Genomic DNA, 23,568 nt, shown 5'->3' with positions numbered 1-23,568 from the left:
CTGGCACATCATCATCTTCACTCCCATCCCCAGGTGGCTGCACATGAGCATCAGGGGCAGAGGCACATTCCTGCGACAGCAGATGTTGTGCAGCATGGCACATGTAAGTACAATTTTTCCAACTTTTTCAGGTGCATACATCAATGCCCCTCCCGTACGGTCTAGGCAGAGGAAACGTGCCTTCAGCAGTCCAAATGCCCTCTCCACGCAGATCCGTGTACGACCATGGGCAATGTTGTATGCCCGCTCTGCTGCAGTGTGTGGATGTCGCACAGGGGTCATGAGCCATGTGTACTGGGGATATCCAGAATCACCTGTAGGGGAGAGAAAGCAGGTTTGGGTACAAGGTAAGTTCAGTGGGTGTACAGGGCTCAGTCATCAGTGTCATTTTGCCATACTTGTCATTTGGTCACTAACGTTGTGGAGTGTGCTGTGCTACGAGCAGCATTGATTCAATGAGGTACTCACAACTTGGTACGCCTCTGTTTCAGTATGTAACAGTACTCATTCACTTGTCACTGGGGAAGGGCGCCCTTCCATCTGCTTGTGCATCGAGAAGTGGCTGCCTCATGTGTCATTGCCATTCCCTTTGGCTGTGTTGCATTTGCTGGTTGTCACTATTGTGTACTGTTCTCCATATTTGTACTCACCCAGCAGCCATGTGTTTTGCCCTCGGTGCCTTTCCATGTACGTTGGCAGGGTACTGTTGTGCAGGACCATGGAGTCGTGGGTGGATCCTGGGTAGCGGGCACAGCAGTGGCTGAAGGTGAGGTCAGGGCACATTCAGGGAATGGTAATTTTTCCAGTTTCTGTAGGCTGCCTCATGTTCCTGGGGTGGTACGAGTGCTACATGTGTGCAGTACAGGGCTGCTATTACATTCAGGACTTGGGCAATGGTATGGAATTGACCCTTCAGCTGGTTCACCTGTGCCTGTGTGGCTGGCAATGCGATGTGCTCATTCACATGATTCAACAGTGCATCCAGCACCTGTCCCAGCATGGCACTCAATGTGGACTGGGCCATGCCATGCATCATGGCAACGGTGTGTTGGTAGCTGCCAGTCCCGAGGTATTGTAGCACAGACACAAGCTTCACAAGCGGAGGTACTGCTTTTCTGATGGCTATACGGCTGCCGATGTCAGCCTGGATTGTGTCCAGCAACTGGGTGATGGTTGCCCTGTCCAGCCGATATTCGGTCACCAACATGCCATCAGTCAGGGCCCAGGGTGTTGGCCTGACCCTGGGGATGGCTGGCCGCCTTGCCTGTGCTGCTCTCCTCCTCCTTCTCCTCATCCCCACCACCCCCTGCGCTCCCAGGGCCCTGGCCTGGTTGGCTGGCCTCTGTAGCTCCAGGCGCAGCAGGTAGAAGTCCACATCAAGGCTCCCGGCTCCAAATGGCAGCATGGTGTTTGGAAGTGTGTGTTGTGCATGGGTGGATCCTTTGTAGGCCTCTGATTTGCATTGGTTTCACGTGGACCCTTATTGCTGTCTCCTCCCTGCTCCTGCTGGTGGAATGGTGTTGGGGAGGGTGTGTTGTGTATGGGTGGGTCCTTTATAGGCCTCTGATTTGTATTGGTTTCACCTGGGCCCTTATTGCTGTGGCCTGTGTTCCTTTACCTCCAGCATTTTGCTGGGGGTATTTTCGGCAGATTGTCTGCCGCTTTTCTGGCGCTAATTGCGCCTATGCCAGACTCGTGATTGCAATGTTTTAGCGCGAATGGTTACTGGCGCTTTTACAGCCGACGCTTGTACAGCCGGCTGTACTTGCGCCGGCTTTAATGGCGCCGGCGGTATTTGGAATCGTGATTCGGCGGACCCTTAAAATCAGTGCTGATAGCGTTACCGCCGATTTTAAGGGTCACCGCCCAACTCGTGATGAGGCCCACAGTCTTATCTGCAGCTCGTTGATTCACTTCAGAGTTTATGTTAATATATCATGCTGTTATTTTTTTTTTTTAAACCCGCTATAAAGTTTCCCCATAAATAACAAAAGTGCAATTTAGGTATTTTGCACTTCAAAGTTATATGCCACTTGGCTTACTTATGGCAACTTGCTCTGAAGTCACTTCCATAGTGCCTCCAAGTATCCAAGACTGATGATGCTCATTGCGATGCCTTTTTCTGTGAAGTCATTTCTGTTGGCGCAATCCATATGCATATTAGGAGGTTTGCATGCATTTTGCCCGAGAGCGCCTACAGAGCTCTAATAGATGAGTTTCCTACATCTGTAATAATTCTGCAGTTTTATTTATTTTTGTTATGTGTTAAAATGCCATTTCCACTAATGTTACCAACCAAAAAAGTAGATTTGGGCAGCGGTGGGCGGTTTATGGGCGCTAATGAGACCATATGGAATTGTGTGCACTGCAATTGCTGAGAAAGTAGTAGGACTTTTTTTGTTGCATGCCTCTCTAAACCCCTCCCACCGGCAATGTTGCTCAAACACCCATCACCCTCTCTGCCCCCCACACTCCTGCAATGCTGGATGCTTCCCTGCGCACAGCAGTGTTATCAGTGCTGTGGTAGTGTGAGCCCCACACTAATAACACAGTCCAAGGCTTTCTAAATGTTTTTTGAAACACGGGATGGCAGCAAATGACTGTAGTACCGTGCTTCAAAGAACATTGAGAAGGCAATATGCCTGCAAGCTGTTTTATCAGTGCGGGGTCTGTGTAAGCCCCACACTGATAAAACAGCCTGATAAGATGTTCTAAAATGTTCTTTGAAGCACGGGACGGCAGCATATCACTGTATGCCCCACTTCAAAGAACATTAAGAAGACCATATGCCTGCAGGCAGTTATATCAGTGTGGGGGTTATACAGCCCCCTGCACTGATCACACAGCCTGCAGGCATATGCCCACGGATCTTAATGAACAATTACTTACCCACGGCATCCACGATGGCTGGGCAGCTGAACTGTGGCTCGAGCTGTCACTTCCGTGCTCTGGCCTCTGCACATGGGCTGCTCTTCGACAAGAAAAATGCAAACAATGTTTCAGCCCGCACCAGGAGTTTCTCCCAATCTTCCTTGCCTGTGTGCTCTGCAACACAAGAACCGCCAGGCTAAGAAAACATGTAACCCTCATTCTAAAAATCATGTCGCAGTTTGTGCGACATGATTATGGAAATAAAAAGCAAATCGGGAGTATTGTATCGCAAACAGTGATGCGATACTGCTTAATTTTATGCCTTGGATACAACCACTCCTCAGCAAGGATATTATAGAACATGCAACAAGACCCACGCCCTGGGTATCACCCATCGTTCCTGTCCCCAAGAAAGAAAATGGCAACACCATTCACATCTGTGTGGACATGAGGGCACCAAACATAGCTATTGAGAGGTAAAGACACGTGTCTCAGATAATAACGGACATGATGCATCTGCTCCATAGAGAAAAAATCTTCTCTAAGTTAGACCTCAACAAGGGGTATCATCAAATTGACTTTCATGCAGACTACTGCTATATAACCACATTTTCCTCCCACCTAAGACTCTTTCGCTACAAGCGACTTAGTTTCAGAGTGTCTTCCATGGCAGATATTTTTCAAAGTAAATACACCAAGTCATTAAACATATCCCCCGATGTCTCAACTACAGCGATGATATTTTAGTGTTCGGTGTGACGCAAGAAGCTCATGATGATGCGTTACGTCGAGTATGCATGGCGCTAGAGGATACCAATTTGACTCTAAATGCTTCCAAATGTGAACTAAGTAAAACAGCGCACAAATTCATTGGGCACATTATCCCGCAAGACAGGATGCAACCCGACCGGGAGAAGGTTACAGCACTGGTTGAGGCACCCATGCCCACATCTACAATGGCAGTCAGATCATTTCTAGGCATGGCCAATTATTGTACCAGGTACATTCATGATGTTGCTTCCTTGAGCACGCCACTACGTCTTCTCATGGGAAAAGGGCATGACTTTGCGTGGTCCATACACTTCGAAGATGTGTTCCAGGAAATCAAAAAACTCATTGCCTCCACCTCATACATGGCATACTATTATCCCGAATTGGAAACAGAATTGACCGTAGACACAAGTCCTGTTGGCCATCCTGGCCCATAGTCAAACCGAATTGTTCTGAATGCCACATTCTGGCCTATGAAAGCCGCAGTCTGTCCCCTACAGAGTGTGCATACTCGCCAACCCAAAAAAGAAAGCCTGGCGGTGGTATGGGGATCTGAACATTATCATCTATTCCTGTATGGGTGTACATTCACCATCATCACGACCATCAGGCCCTCATAACTATCTATGGCAAATCAACCGCGAAGATGCCGCCTCGAATTGCATGATGGGGGCTACGACTGCAAGAATACTCATTCATGATTGTCCATCGCCCGGGGACGGACATCAACCTAGCCGATTTCCTGTCGAGATCTCCACTGCCTGCAAAAGATGAGGCCCAATCCATCAAAGCCAACCAATACATCACGTACATAGTTAGAAATGCACATCCCAAATCGCTTACCATCCCTGAGTTGCTTCTAGGCATGCAACAAGACCCTGTGCTCATGACAGTGACAGACAGTATGTCCTTGGGAAGATGGCATGAATTGGAGAAAAGGGGAATGCCCTTTTCCGAGACAGAATCTCTATCCATATTCCTGGAGGGCCTACTACTGAAAGAAGACCGAATCGTCATATCAGAGGCGTTGAAGGACAGAGTCATTGCCATGGCACACACTGGACACCAGGGAATTATGTCCACCAAGAGGCAACTTTGGACAAAGATGAGGTTTCCCCAGATGGACATGAAGATCGAGAAGGTGCTTGGAAACTGCATCCCCTGTAAATCGGTGGCACCATGCAAATTCCCAAAACCTCTCAAAATGACTTCAATACCATTACAGGTCTGGGGCGAAGTAGCTGTTGACATGTTCGGACCTTTGCCAAATGGCAAGCATGTTCTAGTCATCATAGATGAAATGCCGAGATTCCCAGAAGTCCATCTGATACATTCGACAGCAGCACATGCAGTCATTCCAGTTTTGGACAAAACATTCGCAGAGTACACTATCCCAATCATTGCAAAGTTGGACAATGGTCGATCGTTCAGTGGGCATGATTTTGCAATGTTTGCTGAGCATCTCGGTTTTCAAAACTGGAAGGTCACCCCTCTATGGCCCCAGGCAAATGGCACAGTTGAGCGTTTTATGGCCAACCTAAAATGCAGCTTTTCTGAGGAACCTTTTGGGGGGGGACTTTCCTATAGTTGGACCTCAGCGCCCTTGTATGTACTTGATGATTGCCTTTTCAGGGTCGCATGGGAGAGTAACAACAGAGTATCTGGTTCCTCGACTCCGTTTAATTAAAAGACAAATTCATGCAGTTACATTGATATGTTCCCTTGCGCCCACCTTTTGTTGAGAAAGGAAGACAAATGACCCCTTTCTCAGTGTTCCAAATTTTTTGGTTTTATTTTTTCTGTTGTTTCCTCCTTTCAAAAATGTTATTGTGCATTTGACAGTGCCCTTTGTGATTACACGTGTTTCGACGATCTCCTCATCTTTTTCAAATCAGGGCTGATCATATTTCATTTGCAAATTATAATTTTCAAAAAGACATGTTTTGTATATGAAAAAATAGTATTCACATTGACCATCACATGTAATATGCATATTCATTGCATAAAAAACATTCAAGAGATTGGCCATTTGGGGGGGGGGTAAAGGGTAGGAGTGTTAGGGATGGTTCAGAGGAGAATTGCCTAGCATTTCGGTGCTGGACTGCCCCAGGGCAGGACAAAGACTGATATGTTTAGGATATTTCTCCTCTGTGGAAGATAGTGAGCTAAAGACTCTGGGTAAGGCTCTTGTAACCAGGACTCATGTCTGGCAGAGAGTCTCCTAGGACCCCCCTTATTATTTGCATATTTCAAGTAACTTTGGGTCTCACCCTCAGTTACTAGTGGAATCCAGACATGGACCCCTTGCTCACTATTCTTAGAGAGGCACAGCTACACTTGGTGTGTTAGATACTTGGGTGTTCAGATATCCCTAACCAAACCCACCCTGCTTACCGAAAACTACCTGGCGGTAGCACAAACAGCTGAGACAAGAATCTTACGGTGGTGCACTCTCCCATTGTCTATGGCTGGCCGGCTCTCCCACATTAAAATGATCTTACTCCTTAAGCTTCTTTACATTTTTAGCAACGTACCCGTATGGCCTGGGAATGAATACTTTGCCAAACTGCACACACTATTTGCACAGGTCCTGTGGCACTCTGGTGCGGTGCGTAAGAAGTGGACCGACATGGTGCTTCCATACAAATATGTGGGACTTACGGCTCCTGATTTGACACTATGCTGGACTGCGGCCCAAGCCCAGCACGCCTCCCACTGGTACCCTGGCTCTCCAACCCGCCTGCATGTTAAATTGGAGGGGTTAGCGGCTGCTGGCATTAACATAATGTCCCTCATACTCCACTGGCATTATGCTCCCGACTCTCCTATTGATCCAATCAGCACGACGCTTCGGGCCTGGACCCGTATGCTGCGCCCCACAACTGAGTCCTTCCCATACTATAAATGGCTTCCAGTGTGGGCCTTCCCTGGTCTGGAACCTACGCATGACACTGCACTGGCGCGACACTGGGGATACCGGGCGCTGTCTGACTTCTACCCTGATGGCAGGTTCATTGATCCCCAGACATGGAAACCAGGGCACACCAGAACAGCCTTGGAGACTCTCCAATACTACAGACTCCAGGCCGCATTTCGCATTAAATGCCCCTCTTTTCCAGACGAGCCCCCTGATAGCCCGGCGATTGCATACATCGCAAACTCGGGCGGCGCCCCTGGTGTTGTATCCTCGCTGTACAAGCTCCTACAAGACACCGGCCCAACTCGCTCTCTCAAAGCGCACGATGAATGGGCTTGGAAATAACGGATCAGATTTGGGAAAGAATGTGTCTACACACTCAAAGGGTCTCCCTCAATTTCCGCTACCGCGCCATACAGTATAAATTATTAAATGGGCTCTACTATACCCCACACAAGATTTCACGGTTCACCCACACCACCATGCACCCCCAGCCCCATTGCGGGGCGGCGAAGCTGATCATTTACACATGTTCTGGGCCTGCAACAAACTGCAGGAATTTTGGGAAAGTATCCTGGAAACACTCAGTGAGATTACTGAGACTGTGATTGATCCTGACCTCCTAGCAGTCCTGTTTGGAGCATGGAGAACTGATGATGCCAGACGCTTGCCTAAATTCCTGAACATAAGCTGCATGATAGCCAAAAAGTGCATACTCCAGAGTTGGAAGAACTCCTCTCCCCCGGTCTTTCAGAAGTGGCTGCGCCTGCTCGCCTGGTCTCGAAATTCTGAGGAAGAATATCTGATCATGCTCCCTGCCCACTCCTGCCCCAAGAACTTTTGGGTTGATTTCAATACATATCTTGATAACCTGGGTGTAGGAACACCTGTCCTCTGACCCACCAGGAACCACTTCTGCATCATGAACTCCCACACCCTCTGTTCTCATGTGAATATATGTGGACGCTGCTGTGATTGCTGCATTGTAACCTATGCGTTGCTCCGAAGTTTGTCTATTGTGTACATTGTATGCCTCATTGTATGTGCCTACTGTGTACCTCTGCCATCAAAAATAAAAGTAAAAAAAAAAAAAAAATACTGTAAAATGGTGATGTATGGTATTAGGTGACATGTAACATTGATTATGGGAAGTGTTCACAAATTGGACCACATAAGATAGTAATAAAAGTTGTAGTATCAGGGTGTAAACTGGCACCCCGTATGCTCCTTACCCACATCTCAAAATGTTTAATGCACCCACTCTCCTATTATTATCCCAAAGCACAATATACCACCATACAGGCAAACGTAACATTCAATTTTGAGAACTAGAAGTAACATGCAACTAAGAATAAGTGAACAACGCATTAACTATGACTAACCCTTACTTTTGCCCAAAATATGGCTGCCGCAATCGAAACCATAAAAGGACTACAGTGCTGGACGACGTAACACTCTGTAATTCGATTTTTAAACTTGATTTATCAAGATAAAAGCACCCAAGCATTACAATCATTTAACTGGAAACAAATTTCTGTTTTGGACTAAAAATTAATCACAGTGCTGGACGACGTAATACTGTGTAATTCTATTTTTAAATTTGATTTATTAAGATAAAAACACCAAAGAATTTCATTTATTTAACTCTAAACAATTTATGTTTCAAACTAAAAGGAACTTTCATCAAAATATGCAGAGATAACGTTTTAGCCTTTATTCGAGCCCAAAACATGGCGCCGTAGTTGAAAGGGGAGTAGGACCACGTTGCCAGGCAACAGAATTGTTGATAGTAAGAACTCGGCTGAGACGCCAAACGGACGAGGACATTTTTGCACGAGTCCTAACATTGGAGGTAAGCGTGCATGAGGGGCTTTGCAGGGGATATCTGCAAATTAAGTTACACGCGGCTTCACGTGGAGACCTGCCCGTAATCTAACAATGACTTGTATGCGATACTAAAGCACGTTTGCAGTGCTGCCACGTTTTATATATAAAAATGAAAGGGAAAACTGCCACGTTTAAAACAGGTTAGCGCCTGACGTGGTGCATTTTGTTTTCCTTCCCTGTCACTAAACAAAAGAGGGACTACATGCAGAATATCTGATTTTAGAATCAAAGTGACAAACACAAATGTCCTGATTCATTTCCATTTCAATTTTAGATTAGTCTGGGATTTAACCCGTGAATTGAGACCAAAGACCTAAAGAGTACTTTTTCAAACAAGCACCATTGGGTAAGCAGAATTCGATTGAACCAAAACCATACAAACCGTGTTTTTTGAAGAACTTGCAAGTAAACTCAAAGAAATATGAAATATGGAATTATTACTGATTACTTACTTTGTGGAATCTAATATTACTTCAAACTATCTAACTTTTTGTTACCATTTTATTTCATTTATTATTTTCATCTTTTCCTTTGATGTTCTCTCTACCTTCCCTAGCACTCCTTCCCTTTACCCACCCTCCCCCCAATGGCCAATCTCTTGAATGTTTTTATTCAATGAATATGCATATTACATGTGATGGTCAATGTGAATACTATTTTTTCATATACAAAATATGTCTTTTTGAAAATTATAATTTGCAAATGAAATATGATCAGCCCTGATTTGAAAAAGATGAGGAGATCGTCGAAACACGTGTAATCACAAAGGACACTGTCAAATGCACAATAACATTTTTGAAAGGAGGAAAACTAAAAACCAAAAAAATTTGGAACACTGAGAAAGGGGTCATTTGTCTTCCTTTCTCGACAAAACGTGGGCGCATGGGAACATGTCAATGTAGCTGCATGAATTCAACCTAAAATGCACCCTACAAGTCTGTTCCATCACAAGGGGGTCATTCATGCACGCTATCTGCACCCTTCTCAGAGACTATTGCATCACTCCTCACAGGTCCACAAGGGTGTGCCCATCAGAACTGATGTTTGGCATGGTTGTGAAAACCACTCTTCGCCAATCCACCAACAGGAAGGTGGCAGTGGAGGTACATTTGAAAGCTAGAGACAAAGACAAAGAAAGCAAGGAGAAAATGAAGAAATATGCCGACGCCAGAAGGAAGGCAAAGTACAGTGACAGCCACATAGGAGACCAAGTGTTGGTGCAACAGTCACAAGGATCCAAGGAGAGGCCGCAGTCAGCCCTGAACCTTTGATTGGGACACATGTGAAAGGATCCATGGTGAATGCAGCAAGACTAGCTCGCACAGTCACCAGAAACTCATCCTTTTTCAGGAGTGTAAATGCACCCACACAGATGGGGCAATCATATTGCCAATGTGGTGGTAGCACCTCAACTTCCTTTTTACTGAATGCCTCTGCATACTGCATGCATTCTGTTGTTAAATGAGTGATGGGATTGGCTGTTCTTGCTACACAGAGAATAATCAAACAGGCAGCCAGCAAGGCTTCAATGCGATCCAAGAGTCTATGCCCTGCAGTCGTAACTTCACGGCTGAGTGACACTGACTGAGGAACGATACCTTGCGCATCACCCAATCGATAGAAGGGTCATGCAACGACAAACAAGTGATTCCAAACACAATGCCAAAGAATGAAGCAGCTATAAAGTTCAAGATGAGAAGCTTGGGGCTGCTGGTCAGTCTTAGTCATAAGGATAGGAACGGTTTATAGTGAAAATATCGACTGCAAAAAAGTCGAAAAAAATAAATTTCGAATGTGTTTTTTTTTAAAAAGAATTTAATGGGGGGTTCCCCCCCAAACCCCTGTTTATTTTTACTACCTAACCCCCCAAAAAAGATACAAATGAAGATTTTCTTTTCGAAATTCTTTTTTTCCACATGTTTGCATTCGACTTTTTTTTTTCGATATTATAACTGGATACCAATAGGAACAGTGTGTTTGCTAACAGGACCCGATGAAAGGCCTTGCTGTGAATGACCTGCATAACCTCCGCCACTTGCTTGGTGATCGTGTTGATTCCAAAATATGCTTAGCATAAGTCAAGGTAGGATAGTGCCAGGCCTAAGGAGGGCTGTAGCCTGAGCAGGAGTCCTTCCATTCCATTGTATGGAACTGGCCGCATAGACATGGAGCACAGCAGCAGAAGGATGCTGTTTAGGGGCAGAAATCTGGGGAACCATGGAAAAAGGCCCCAACCCATGTGATTACTTCAGGAATGGGAGGTGGCTTTTACTGACCGCTTGAGGATTCTTATGGGAAATGTATGAATTAAGTGCCCCGCTTTGCCACAATTCAGGCATAAACCCACCTGATTTCTTCACTGGCGCTCAGTGGCCAACTAGGGGTTTCTAACTTCCCTCTAAATGCATAGATCTGGATGCCATAATGCCAAATCCAGGTGTGACTTGAGTCAAGCAATGGCCTAGAGAAGCATCCCCTGATAGACAGAGTCTTCCTTTGTCACTTTTCTGTTCTGTCAGACATTGGTCTATTTGCAACAGTAGGTCTCGAAACTCCGGAAAGGAGGAAGGGAGGCAACAAACAACTTCCAAGGCATCCGTGATATCATCCCAAAGGCTGCATTAGAACATGGTCAACCTCTTGGCTTCTAGCTAAGGCATAATGGCCACTAACTGCTGGAACCTAGCCATATAAAGGGGGAGCTCCTTATTCCCTTGTTCTAATTCCAGTAACTCCATATCTGCTGCTTGTGTTGGGTACCATGATCCAAATAAATGGTCCAATGACCTGGTCAGGGTCTCAAACTCATGTATAATGGGGTAGGTGGTCTCCAGCAAAGGGTTTGCCCATTCCTCTGCAACTCCATGTAAATATGGCAGTAGAACGCTGTCCTTAAGGCTGAATTGGGAAAAGCAGTGGGATAACAAAGGAAATGGAAGCGGCACTAGATCAGAAAGGTGTGATAGGCTTTTGTATTCCTTAAGTACCTCTTTGGTGGGGTCAATGGAAAAGGCACCAGGGTAAACTGAATAGGGAAAGCTGGTTTCGCCTGGCAGGCCCCTGTGGGACCAAAGATTGGGGGTCTGGGCACAACCGCCATAGGTCCTAATTCAGTTGTGTTATCAGGCAAGGGTTGTTGATTGACCTGGATCTCATCCAGGCGGGCGTGCAAGGTTGATGTGTTCAAATGCGAGGCTGCTAAATCCTCCATTACTGTGGTTATGCATCAGCTGCCCTAGCTTCCATGGAGACTACCAGGCAGGCTCTTCAAACTGTTACAGAGGGGTTACCTGCCATGTATCCCCCACAAGCCTTGTTTGTCACCTGCACACCAGCATTTGAGAAAAAGGCTTGAATGAGGGTAGTGCAGAAGTTGGGGAGGATGATGGTACATCTCTCACAGTGACCCACTTCCATTCCCCGATGCTGAAAAGAAGAACATAGGCACGGGCTTAGAAGAGAACATGTGGATCCCATCACAGTCCCTTAATAGCATTCCCACTGTAACATGCCCAATTTCTGCTCACAGGATGGAAGTGAAAGATCACTGAAGAACGGGGTCCAGGTCTTGTATGGGAGGATAGGTCCAAGGGACCCCCCTCCCTTGCATCTCTCCCCTCCCTTGTGAAGTCCATGGCTCGTCGGGGGTCCCCCCTGCCACCAGGGCCCAGGTGGCGGGTGGGCCACTGGCTGAAACATTGACCAAACCTTCTGTATTATGCTAGGCCCTGGAAACCATTTTGTGAAACCAGAATGAAATGAGCCCCTGTGCGCCGCAGCGCGGCCCCCACCCTTGGAGAGTCCTCACTTGTCCCTGCGGCCGCAGCTCCCTGGCAGATCCGCTGAGAGCCCGTTCCCACGAACAGACGGACATGAGCTAGTGCTAGGCGCAAACACTGTAACATTCACCTTCCACAGTGTATCACTGTCCTCAGTATGACCCGGCCAGCAGGGCCGGGGTGGAAAAGAACTGTGAAATGGTCCCCCGACAAAAGTAGAGCCCCCAAATACTAATGAGCAAACTGCCTGTGATGAAACTCTTCTCTCCATGACCTTTGGATAAAACATGTAACCTCCATGAAGATGGCAGAATGTGTGTTCATGTGGCATTCTGGTTGAAGTACCCACATCCCCGTAGCTAAGCGCAAATGGTAAAAGTGTCCCGGGGTTTTTATGTTATATGTTTCGCCGAGAAGAATGTACTCCAAGGTCCTATGCCATAACTGAACTAATGCTGCTAGAGTGCAAAGGAAGACAAGTGCAACCACATTGGGAGCTCATGTAAATTGTGTACGAAAATGCACAGAATGTATTTGAATGTCCAAGCTCACCATGTGTCACTGCCATCAGTCTCATTGGCCAGTTGTTCCTGCGTGCTCCTCCAACCTTAATACTACCTCGCTTACCATGCATGCATAAAATGTAACAAAATGCTGTGGTTGTTAAATACTTAACATATAGTTATCAATTGCAAAATGGGTATAGGTAACGCATTTGAAATGGCCATGTAAAGGCACTTACAATGTAGAAACATAAGCTTTGAAAAGACTCAATGAGTATTGTACATTGTATGAATGTTTATGCCTCTTTCACATAATCTGCAACACACGAGGAAAATACCATTGTGGGCATATACAAGGCCATTCCCCCTTCCTCCCCATTGAAGCCTGCCAGACGGAAAGCAGAGGCCTGTGCTGCTCTGCCTCACCTCCCCCCATTCGGCTGGAGCCGCTTCAAGCATTCACGTTCCCCCGCAGCTCCCAGGGCCGCGGCCAGCCACCTGAATTATTTACAACCCAGCAGTAAACCCCGGCCATAAACACAGGCCAAAAGGTGCCCTTTCTTAGGCTCCACGACCCACCAGCTCACTCCAGGTTAATGGTCCCTGTAAAATTAGGACACCCAATATTATAGCAACACTGTAGGAACACATTCATAATGACTTCTAACGAGGCATGATAACTTGGACAGCTCGCCCCTTGCCCTGAGACCCAGCCGCGTGACCTATGATACCCGGTCAACAGGATGATGGTAACCATGTATTGATGTATTAGCAAAGGACCCCACTCTAGGTGCATTCCTCCTGTGTTGCATTAACCTGTAGAATAACCTATTGGAAGATTTACCAGGGAAGATAATATTGCGGTATTGAATTAATGCAGTGTGCGTGGCCTTAGGGCAGAAAGCAAAGGAAGACATTCATCAATGACACTGGCCACACCTGGCACAACAGCACCGCCCGGATGAGCCCAGCTGACCTGCCCGGCCCACGTTGGCAACCAGTGACGTCCGCCAACCACGGCGCACCACATCACAGATGCACCTATAGTTAGTCGTCGCCACCCAATCCCCACAAACATGTGCCCCCTATAGTGTGTAGCTTCTTATGACATATTTTGTAAATATATTCGCCTGTCTTTGCTAATGTCAGACAGAGTGCTCTTGGAGTTTGCAGAGTCCTTTGCATGCTCTATTTTTACTTATATAAACTCCCATTAAGCTCACCCGAACTTTGTCTTAGCCTTATTCCCATCTTGGGAGAGTCGATTATTGTCTCTCATTGTGGGGAGGATCGTGCTATCTGGGGACGCTCGCCTTCAGTGGTGACCCCGACGTGATTATTTTTCCTTAAATATATCCCTACCGTCCCCTTTGGCACAAAAATCTCTGGTCGAAAAGGGATACGCACAGTGCGCCGGCTCCGTAAGGCTGCCCGCCAACGGCGACCGGTACGCTCAGAAGTGCACACTCAACAGAGAGAGGGTACGAGATCCCGGTTGAAAAATCCCATTTGAGTACCGCTCGCCGGAGCTGGGGCTGACCGTTGAGCGTACGGCAACACTGCCTGGGCGGACCCAGTTCGGAGACTCTCGGTTCAAGACGGGCACGTGAGTATTAAGTGCGAGCGACCATAAAGGGAGCAGGGGAGGAAAACAGGACAGGGAACGAGGTTGTTTGAAAAGGGACACTTTGGGATTACTAAGAACCACTCTAGGCTTTCTTTACTTTTTCTTTGCATATGGCCATTAGGATCAAGAGGTGAAAAGAGATAAAGAGACGGGAACCTAGCTCCGCGAGGGGGTAGAAGGCGGCGCCGCATAGTGCTATCTTGACTAGTACTGGGAATATATGAAGAAGTGGAAAATGAGATAAAGGTGTCTGGTAAAAGGTCAGACAGGGTGAATACATTAGTAACTGCTATTCTTTCTATTCTTCTCTCTGGGTTTTTGGAGAAAAAACAGGGTTAGTACCAAAATAAATAAATAAAAAAATAAATAAAAAAGAAGATTACCTAAGTAAAAAGACGAGTTTATATCAAAACTACAAAGACAAATTCATATCAGATTAAGAAAGAAAGGGACAGCTAGCAAGGGAGGAAAGGGATTACAAATTGAGCTGTGAATAGAGTGTTGCCTATTGGTGTGTACGCATCACATGTGTCAGAACATATTTGTCAAGATGAATGTGTAAAAGTGGTAAAAAGTGCATAATTATGGTGTGGTCATGGTAAGTGTGACCAGAAGAAATTTTACGGGGAAGAGCCTGATGCAGTAAAGTGACTGTTTTTTGAATAAATGTGCTGAAGATATTGGTGGTGTACAAAGGGTGGTTTGCTTTTGTATGTGCCCCCTAAATTATACGGAATAGAGGCTGTGCACGCCCATTCACATATTGCCCAGGTGGCGGAAACACACACAGGTCCCTACACGCAGAGATACACAAATACATAGATATATCTGGTGATATATATATATATATATATATATCTATATCTATATCGAGCAACCACGAACCATGGGGGCAGAGACACCATTGGCCTATATTTGTAAGAATCTACCTGAGTACGTTGAGCGTTTTAAGAAATATCACGATCAGTGGATTACAGAACTAAAGGGGGAAGGGCCCCAAAATTAGGCAGAAGGGGGTTCGTTTGATAAGAGTGTCCTAGATATGGTAGCTACATGCATTTGTTTAAAATACAAGGGGAAGCAGTTACATAATAGGAGAGAAATATTAGATCTATGGAGATTGTTTGAAGAAGTACCCCCTCCCAAAAAAGAGAGCTAGGTACTGATTTGCCATCTACTACTGACAACCCATTGCTGATACCAAAAGACGACAAGGTATTGCAAGAAAGGGAACCACCAGTAGAGGTAACTAAATTGTACCCAATATTAAATAAACCAGTGCCTGCAGAAGGATGAGTGATCCCACATACGTGCCCCCAACATCAGTCACTGCGACTCGAGGGCCAACGGCACCCCCACCGTATGAGAGCCATAGAGAGCGCGACCAGGTAAGTACACCAATAGTAAACATAGAGAAACTAACAGAAGAACTAGAATCTAGGCTCTCTGTAGCAAAGGACGAGCTCTCGAGGATAAAAAGCATATGTGAACAGACTGGGGCTAATTCTGCTCGGTCAGAGCTGACATCAAGAGCACAGAGTCATGATAAAACAATTGAGGAAGGGTGGAAGAAGGGGGGGATACTTTTCAGAATACAAGAAGAACCAACTCGAATAATTGAGCTAGAGGAAAGGGAGGAGCATATTGACGATGAGATAATGGCCACAGGAGGTAGAGAGGAACTATTGTGCGATATAGAAGAGGACTTAGAGGAAAGTGAAAGATTAAGCATGGCGATGGGAGGAGGAAATGAGGGGTTGGATGGCGCATGTTTGGGAAGAACAATGGAAGAAGAATGGACCGGACGACTAAGGAATAGGTTGGGGAAAATGGCGCCACTAGGAAAGAACGGAATGAAGGTGAGTACAGATAAGACAACAAAGGGGAAGTTACAACTCCCACTAATACACAGGGAAGGAGGGAGGCCGAATTACATACCCTGGGCTCAGATGGACAAGGCCAATTTGTTAAAGCTATTGCCACCGCTATCAGCAGGGGAAAGCAAGTGGATATATGCATTTAAGAAACACACAGCCGGGGTACCTCTAGCAATAGGTGACGTGAAAAGTCTGCTAGTATCGGCAGTTGGGGATCAAGCTGACAGAGTATGGGTAAAGGCAGGCTTCCCGGGAGTAACATTAGACTGCGATCGCCATGATGGGGCCTCTTTTAACACAGTACTTGCAAGGGTGTGAGACGCATTAAGAGAGACATTCCCAGACACCTCAGATTTGCAGTCAGTCATGCAATGTACAATGAATGATGGGGAAGATGCTATGGATTACATTTTTCGGATCCAGGAGATGTGGAAAGCAGAAACGGGCACGCCCTGGTATCAGTCAACCTCATTATTTTACTTTATAATAAAGAGAGGGCTCCCTAAAGAGGTACAAAAGGCACTTGACAAAATTGTAGGTATTGAAGCAAAAGGGTGGCCTGAAATACAGAGCATAATAGTTCACCACTGTAAACGAATAAAGGAGAGGGAAAAGGAGATAGCGCAAAAAAGATTGGCAGACGAGGCAAAGTTAGTACAAACAAAACTGGTGAAGGTAGCTGCAGCAGTAGCCGCGCTCCCACACAGCAGGGAGGGAGAAGAGGAGGAGGAGGGGCTGGTAGCAATACAGGGGAGGATGGCAACGAATTGGGCAAGAGCAGGGCAACTACAGTGGAACGAGCAGGAGCAGAACGGAGGTCCGCAGTGGCAAGATTGGGCTCCTCGAGGGGGACGAGGAGGGTACAGGGGTCGCAGAGGGGGTGGACAAGGGTACGGGGGAAACAGAAGAAATGGATGGCAAGGTCCCAGAGGTGAGCAGGGAAGCTGTTGGAACTGCGGGAGGTGGGGGCACTTTTCCAGAGAGTGCAGGAGTAGATCGAACAATGGATTTCAAGAGATGGAACACTATGGTAACCCTCACCCGGGAAGCCCATACGGTCTTCCAATGGGACGACAACAGAGGGAACAACAGGGGTACCCAGAGCAAAGGCAAGCGCACCATTACAGAACACAGAATCACCCACAAAACAACGATAATATGCACTACACCCCAGGCAACCCTTTCGCAACGAATGCCAATGGAGAACCAGCCCCAGCCCCCTATAGTGGTGTGTCAGTAGTTTCAGGAAACGTCTTCAGCCGGGGGGGGACAATGAGACAACCAGCATAGGACAGCTCACAGAGAACACTTGCGTGTCCTGTACTATCTACCACCTACGATGCAGAGGAGGAACCATTGGTAGGGGCGCAGATAGGAGACAAGAAGTTCATATTTATGGTAGATTCGGGAGCCAAGAAATCATGTATCCCTGAGGGCCGGTTTCCGCTATCTAACCAGAAGTTAGAGACGCAGGGGTTCTCTGGGGCTGTAATTGAAGTTCCTTACACAGAAGATTTGGATGTGACAATGGGGGGTAAAACGCTAAAGACACCCTTACTGTATTATGAACAATCACCAATAAACCTGCTCGGAAGGGACCTTCTTAGCAAGCTTAACATGACAATATCATTTACAGAAAGAGGGATAGTGTGCTCAACCCCAGGAATATGCCCATTACGTGTAATGCTGGTGGTACATGCCCGGGCAACAGTACCAGAAATACGCGGCATGCCAGTGGACGAAAGAATGTTTATCGAAGGATTAAAAACACTGGCCTAAGTAGTTCCCGAGCTAAAAAAGTTAGAGTGGAGTATACCAGAAGAATTTATCTTCCGCCCAATAGTACGCCCAGACATAGCACCAGGTTCAGTGGTATCCTTAGACCTGCATGCTGTACAAGTATCAGCAAAAAGGATTGCGGTAATTGGGATGGACATAGATGGATGTGTATGGAGCACTGTACTGTGCATCAATGCTACAAGACTCTTCTCTGATTCGGAGAGTGATGGCGAGATAATAATGGAAATAGCAATACCCTGTGACATTTTAATTCAAACAAGACAAGTGCCCGTCAAGTTGATGGCAGTGGTGGGAGCACCACCGTCAATTTTTGATGATGACATGCGACTGGTGCCAAACAATTTGTGGACAACAGGCCTCCATGATGTAGGCTTGTTGCATGGAGTGACACCAGTGGTAATCAAGCTCAAACCAGGGGCAATTGTGCCCCGAGTGAAGCAATACCCATTGTCCCGCGAAGCTGAGGAAGGGATAAAAGAGACAATAAATGCATTGCTAACACAAGGGATAATAGTGCCCTCAAACTCCCCATGTAACACCTGTATCTATCCGATTAAAAAAGAAAAGGGAGGGGCTTGAAGGATGATCCAAGATTTACGCCCCCTAAATGACATCATACAAAAAGAATTTCCTTTGGTCCCGAACCCTGCATCCATACGGTGCAGTATCCCAAAAACGGCATCACATTTAACAGTGGTTGATTTGAAAAATGCATTCTTCTCCATCTCCTTGGCGGAAGAAAGCAGATACTTGACAGCATTCACACTATGGGGGAAGAGATACGAGATAAGAGATACGAGCATTGCAGGCTACCTCAGGGGTACTGTGAAAGTCCAAGCATATTCAACCGCATACTACACAAAGACCTGGGTAATCTATCAGTTGAAAGCACGATCATTCAGTACGTAGACGATTTGCTCGTCTTCGCACAGAGTGAAGAGATGTGCAGAAGAGACTCAGTTACCCTCTTGACGCTGCTGGCCAGTAAAGGGTACAAAGTGGACAAAGGGAAACTACAATACTGCCAGTCAGAAGTGCTGTACCTGGGACAGCTGATATCAAAGGACGGGAAAAGAATAACACCTGACAGAGTGCAAGCAATAAGGTCAGTGAGAGAACCAACCACAGTGAAGGAGATGCAGAAATTCTTAGGAATGTGTAACTATTGCAGAGCATGGATACTAGATTAGGCAGCCTACACCAGACCAAGCACAAGCACTCAAAGAGGCCCAGCAAGAGAACAGGAAAATAGAGTGGTCAAAAGAAATGAGTGACTCGTTTGGGTTGCTAAAAGAGCTGATCTCGAGTGCTCCAGTACTTGCCAATCCTGATTATGAGCGCAAATTTTACCTGTTCTCACATTGCAAGGGGACTCTCATGACGGCTGTGCTGACACAAACCACTGGCCTTCTATAGTGGCACATTGGATGCAGTAATGCAAGGTCACTTCGCGTGCGAGCAGTCTCTCGCTGCCGCCGCGTTCACCATTGAGAAAAGTGCCACAATAGTAATGGGGTGCCCTGTCACATTGTTTGTGGAACACTCATTGTTTGCAATACTGGAAAGATCAAAAGTACACTGATTACACAGCCAGCAACTGCCTATGAGATAATATTGTCCAGCGCCAATATTCATGTAGTGAGGTGCAGGACAGTAAACCCAGCAACATTCATTACAGAACCATGCACACTAGGACATGCAAGAACACAATTGTGCAACATACACAGGAGAAACAGGGGAGGGCACGGTGGTGTGTGAAAATGCTCTGAGCGAAGGAGAGGTGTATTTTGTAGATGGGTCAGCATCTATTGATATGGACACAGGAGAGAAACATGTGGGACTAGCAGTAGTGAGGCTAGAAGAAGGTGAGTATGAAGTGTTTGTACAATACCGCCTTCCATCCCATTTCTCAGCCCAAGCAGCAGAACTTATCGCCCTAATAGAAGCATTACATGCAGCTAAAGGATGTGCAGTAACAATATACACAGATTCAGCCTACATGACGACCACCGTACACGGAGGTCTAGCCCGGTGGGGGCAGAGAAGGTTTTGAAGAGTGGATGGGACCCCAGTGCAACATGAAGGAATTGATTGAGGCCCTGAAAGGCCCAACAATGATAGCAATAGTGAAATGCCAAGCACATACGTCCAACACCGTCCAACACCGACGCTGCTGCCAAGGAGGCTTCGTATTTCGAAAGACATGGAACAGGTGAGTACCTATTGCAGCACAAGACGTGCAAAGAGCTTCCAGAAGGATACAATGCCATGCCCACATCGCAAATACTAGAGCTACAGGAAGGTGCAAGTTGTGAAGAAAAGATGGTGTGGAAAAAAAGGGGGTGCAGCCAATCGGCAACAGACTTATTGTCATGATGCCCGCTCCCGGGGAGCCGGTTCAAGCCCTGCGTCCCCGAAAGCGGACATCCAGTCCCCAAGGAAGGACCCAGCAACCCCATATAGGGGCCCTTTGGACAGTGTCCTGGAGCCTATGGCGCCAGGCTCATAAAAGACATCAGTCCTGGCGCCATAGGCGCCAGGCTCATTATGGAAGTGCTTGGGTGCACTTACCTGATACAGACCATGCTGCAGGATCCCGGCCTCCTTGAGGCCTGAAAGGAACTACTTTACCTGTGGGACTAATTTACCATCGGGGCGTGGTCGGGGAAGGATACATACCTGATTGGAGGAAGGATACATACCTGGAACTTCTTCCAAGGCTATTTGAACCCCACCCGAACAGCCACACGTGCTTCGCGTTGTTCTGCATCTAGCAGCTGGACGCTCACCGTGTCTGCTCCTGCATCCTGACTTCTGCCACGCCTGCCAGCATCCTGGATCACCTGCAAAGGAAGAGAAGAAGAGAACAGAAGAAGGAAAAGTCCTTACCTGCTAAATCCGCATCCCGGAGACATCTCGCCGACAATCCTGAAAATGAAGACTTTTATTTAAAAGCTCATCGCGTCGATCGCTGCAGCGCCGCATTCCACTCACCTTTACAGGGCGCCTCCATGTTCAGCAGCGATCATCCGGATTCGCAGTCACGCCCCAGCGCCTAGGGAGAAAAGACCAGAACAAAAGGTGAGAGAGAGAAGGGAATAAGGAAAGCTAAATCTCCATGTTAAGACTTACCTGTTGATTCATTCCCTCTTCATTTCGGGTCCGCGCCGCATCCTGGCATTTCCAGACCCCGGCCCCTAAGGGGAAAAAGAGACATCAGCGTTAATGAGCGAATGAAAAGACATTACCAAAAAACGCTCATTAAAGACTTACCTGATTTCTACAAGGATTTCACCTCTCATCTCGGGTCGGTGCCTGTTCCCCGGCATTCCATACCCCGGCCCCTATGGGGAAAAAGACACTAGCATTAGTACATTTATGCATGGACACAAGGGGAACCTCTTATCAAAAAACTTACCTGGAAGCCAAGCAAGTTTGGTTCTCACCAATCCGAAAATCCAGTGAAGTAACTGGATACCAGGATACCAACGCGCCCCTGCATCAGAAGCAGGATGGAGAGCTCGTCCTTCCAGACCCTAAGGTGAGACGCTACGAGGAATCACAGAAGGGTTTCGAGGAGGGTGAGAGGGGAAAGTGGGAGGCTGATTGCATTACCCCACAGACAGTTAATCCCCTATTTTCGCCTACAGAAGGATACTTCTGCGAGCCAGACAAACCAGATTTGGGGGCCCGGTCCAGTCCGTCTTCCGAACCCTGCGCATCACCTTAGAAGAGGTCACAGCAGCGCGAACCAGGCCAGTGCCTCCGTGGGAGTCAGGTGAGCGTTACACTTATTGTGGCGCCAAAATAACTCAGGAAAAGTAGTAATGCCCATCAAACTGTTAGAGATAGCATTCCAGCAATTACACTTTCCAGCACACAATACCAAGCAACACATTGCGGCAGAGATACAGGAAGATTGGTTTGTGCCATGTCTCCAGGAACACATATCTAGATTGACAATGGAGTGCACAACTTGCCAAATATATAACTCCGGGATGACCCTACGGACACTCAGGGGGACAATTTCAAAACCAACAGGGCCCTTCAGAGAACTGCACATCGATTATGAAGACATGGGGGAGAGGTGTAATGGGGCACGCTACATGATAGTGGTTGTATGTCCATTTTCCAGGTGGGTGGAAAAGGGTTCATGTGCGCGACCTGATGCTAAGAGTGCTGCAAAGTTCCTAGTGAGGGAAGTGTTCCCGCGCTGGGGAATTTGTGACGTAATTCGCTCAGACAACGGCACTCATTTTGTGAACGAGCTCTTCAAGGAGGTGACTGCGTTATTGGGAATAAAGCATAAACTCTGCTCGATTTATCATCCTCAAAGTAACGGCGTTGTCGAAAAGATGAACGGCCTGTTGAAAGGAAGATTGTCTAAATTGTGTTTTTCATTAAAGAAAAACTGGATCTACTGCTTACCCCTTGCACTGTTTGAGCTGAGGAATCAGCCGAGCAAGGATCATCATCTGTCCCCGCACGAAATCGTGACAGGGAGACGGATGCACACAGCACATTCCCCACTGCGCCAACACTCAGATGCACACAGAAGCGCCACCTTATTAGGAGATGAATTCACAGATTACCTGAAGAAGCTAACTAGGGCAGCGCGTGCAATTTCAAGGCAGCTCTCACCACCATTCACAAGGGAAGAAGGGAACACAACGGTGTCCTTTGTGGTACCGGACACACAAGGACAATTAATGCCAGGAGAGTTCATTTATGTCCGGAGCTTTGTGCGCCGGTGGAATGCCCCAAGGTTCCATGGGCCATACGAAGTAGTGTTTTGCACACCCACAGCTGTAAAGTTGAAAGGACTCAGGTATTGGATACATTGCCAGATGTGCGTAAGGCATATACTAGTGTGCAGGAAGAAGTGGATGGGGAAGTACAGACAACAGCAAACCAACATAATGGAAATGATGAGTGAACATGAACAGATGAATGGATGAGTGTAATTGAAAAATAAAGCTGTTAACGAAACAATTCTATTACAGGTTATTGATCAAGATAAATGAAAAAAAAATGTGTTTAATTGAAAATAACAGTGTAAAATATATGTATTTTCTGCACCCTTCTCTGTGCACTTCTTTCTCCCCCCCCCAACCATCTCCCTTTTTATGACCTCCTGATACATAGAGTGCCAACAAAAATGTTTACATTCACATACTTCATGCACTTTTATATCTCAAACAGTAACTACCATGGCAACAAACAGGCAGCCTGCAACAAATAGATTGATTAGATGTAGGGATGCTTTAGCTGAAAGGTGTAGATATTCGTATGAGTGTGGATTGTCTTTATGCATTACATTATTTTTTACAATGCTGTTTGGCTTGGTTACTTATTGGTTCATAGCGTTCAACTCTATCGAGATGAACGAGGGGGGAGGGAATAACGGGATTAATGTAACAAATCAAACTACAGCTGCGGATACTAGAGAAGGTGATTTTTTGAGGTGGGACGGATCTAAACTTGTATGGGGATATTACACAAAACCGCCCAATGTTGTTACCCCGCCAAATGAAAG

Source organism: Ambystoma mexicanum, chromosome 2q (genome assembly GCF_040938575.1).
Source record: "Ambystoma mexicanum isolate Mex_15411 chromosome 2q, UKY_AmexF1_1, whole genome shotgun sequence".
Classification (NCBI taxonomy): Eukaryota; Metazoa; Chordata; class Amphibia; order Caudata; family Ambystomatidae; genus Ambystoma; species Ambystoma mexicanum.
The sequence above is the reverse complement of the archived record's forward strand: the minus strand, read 5'-3'. Positions refer to the sequence as shown.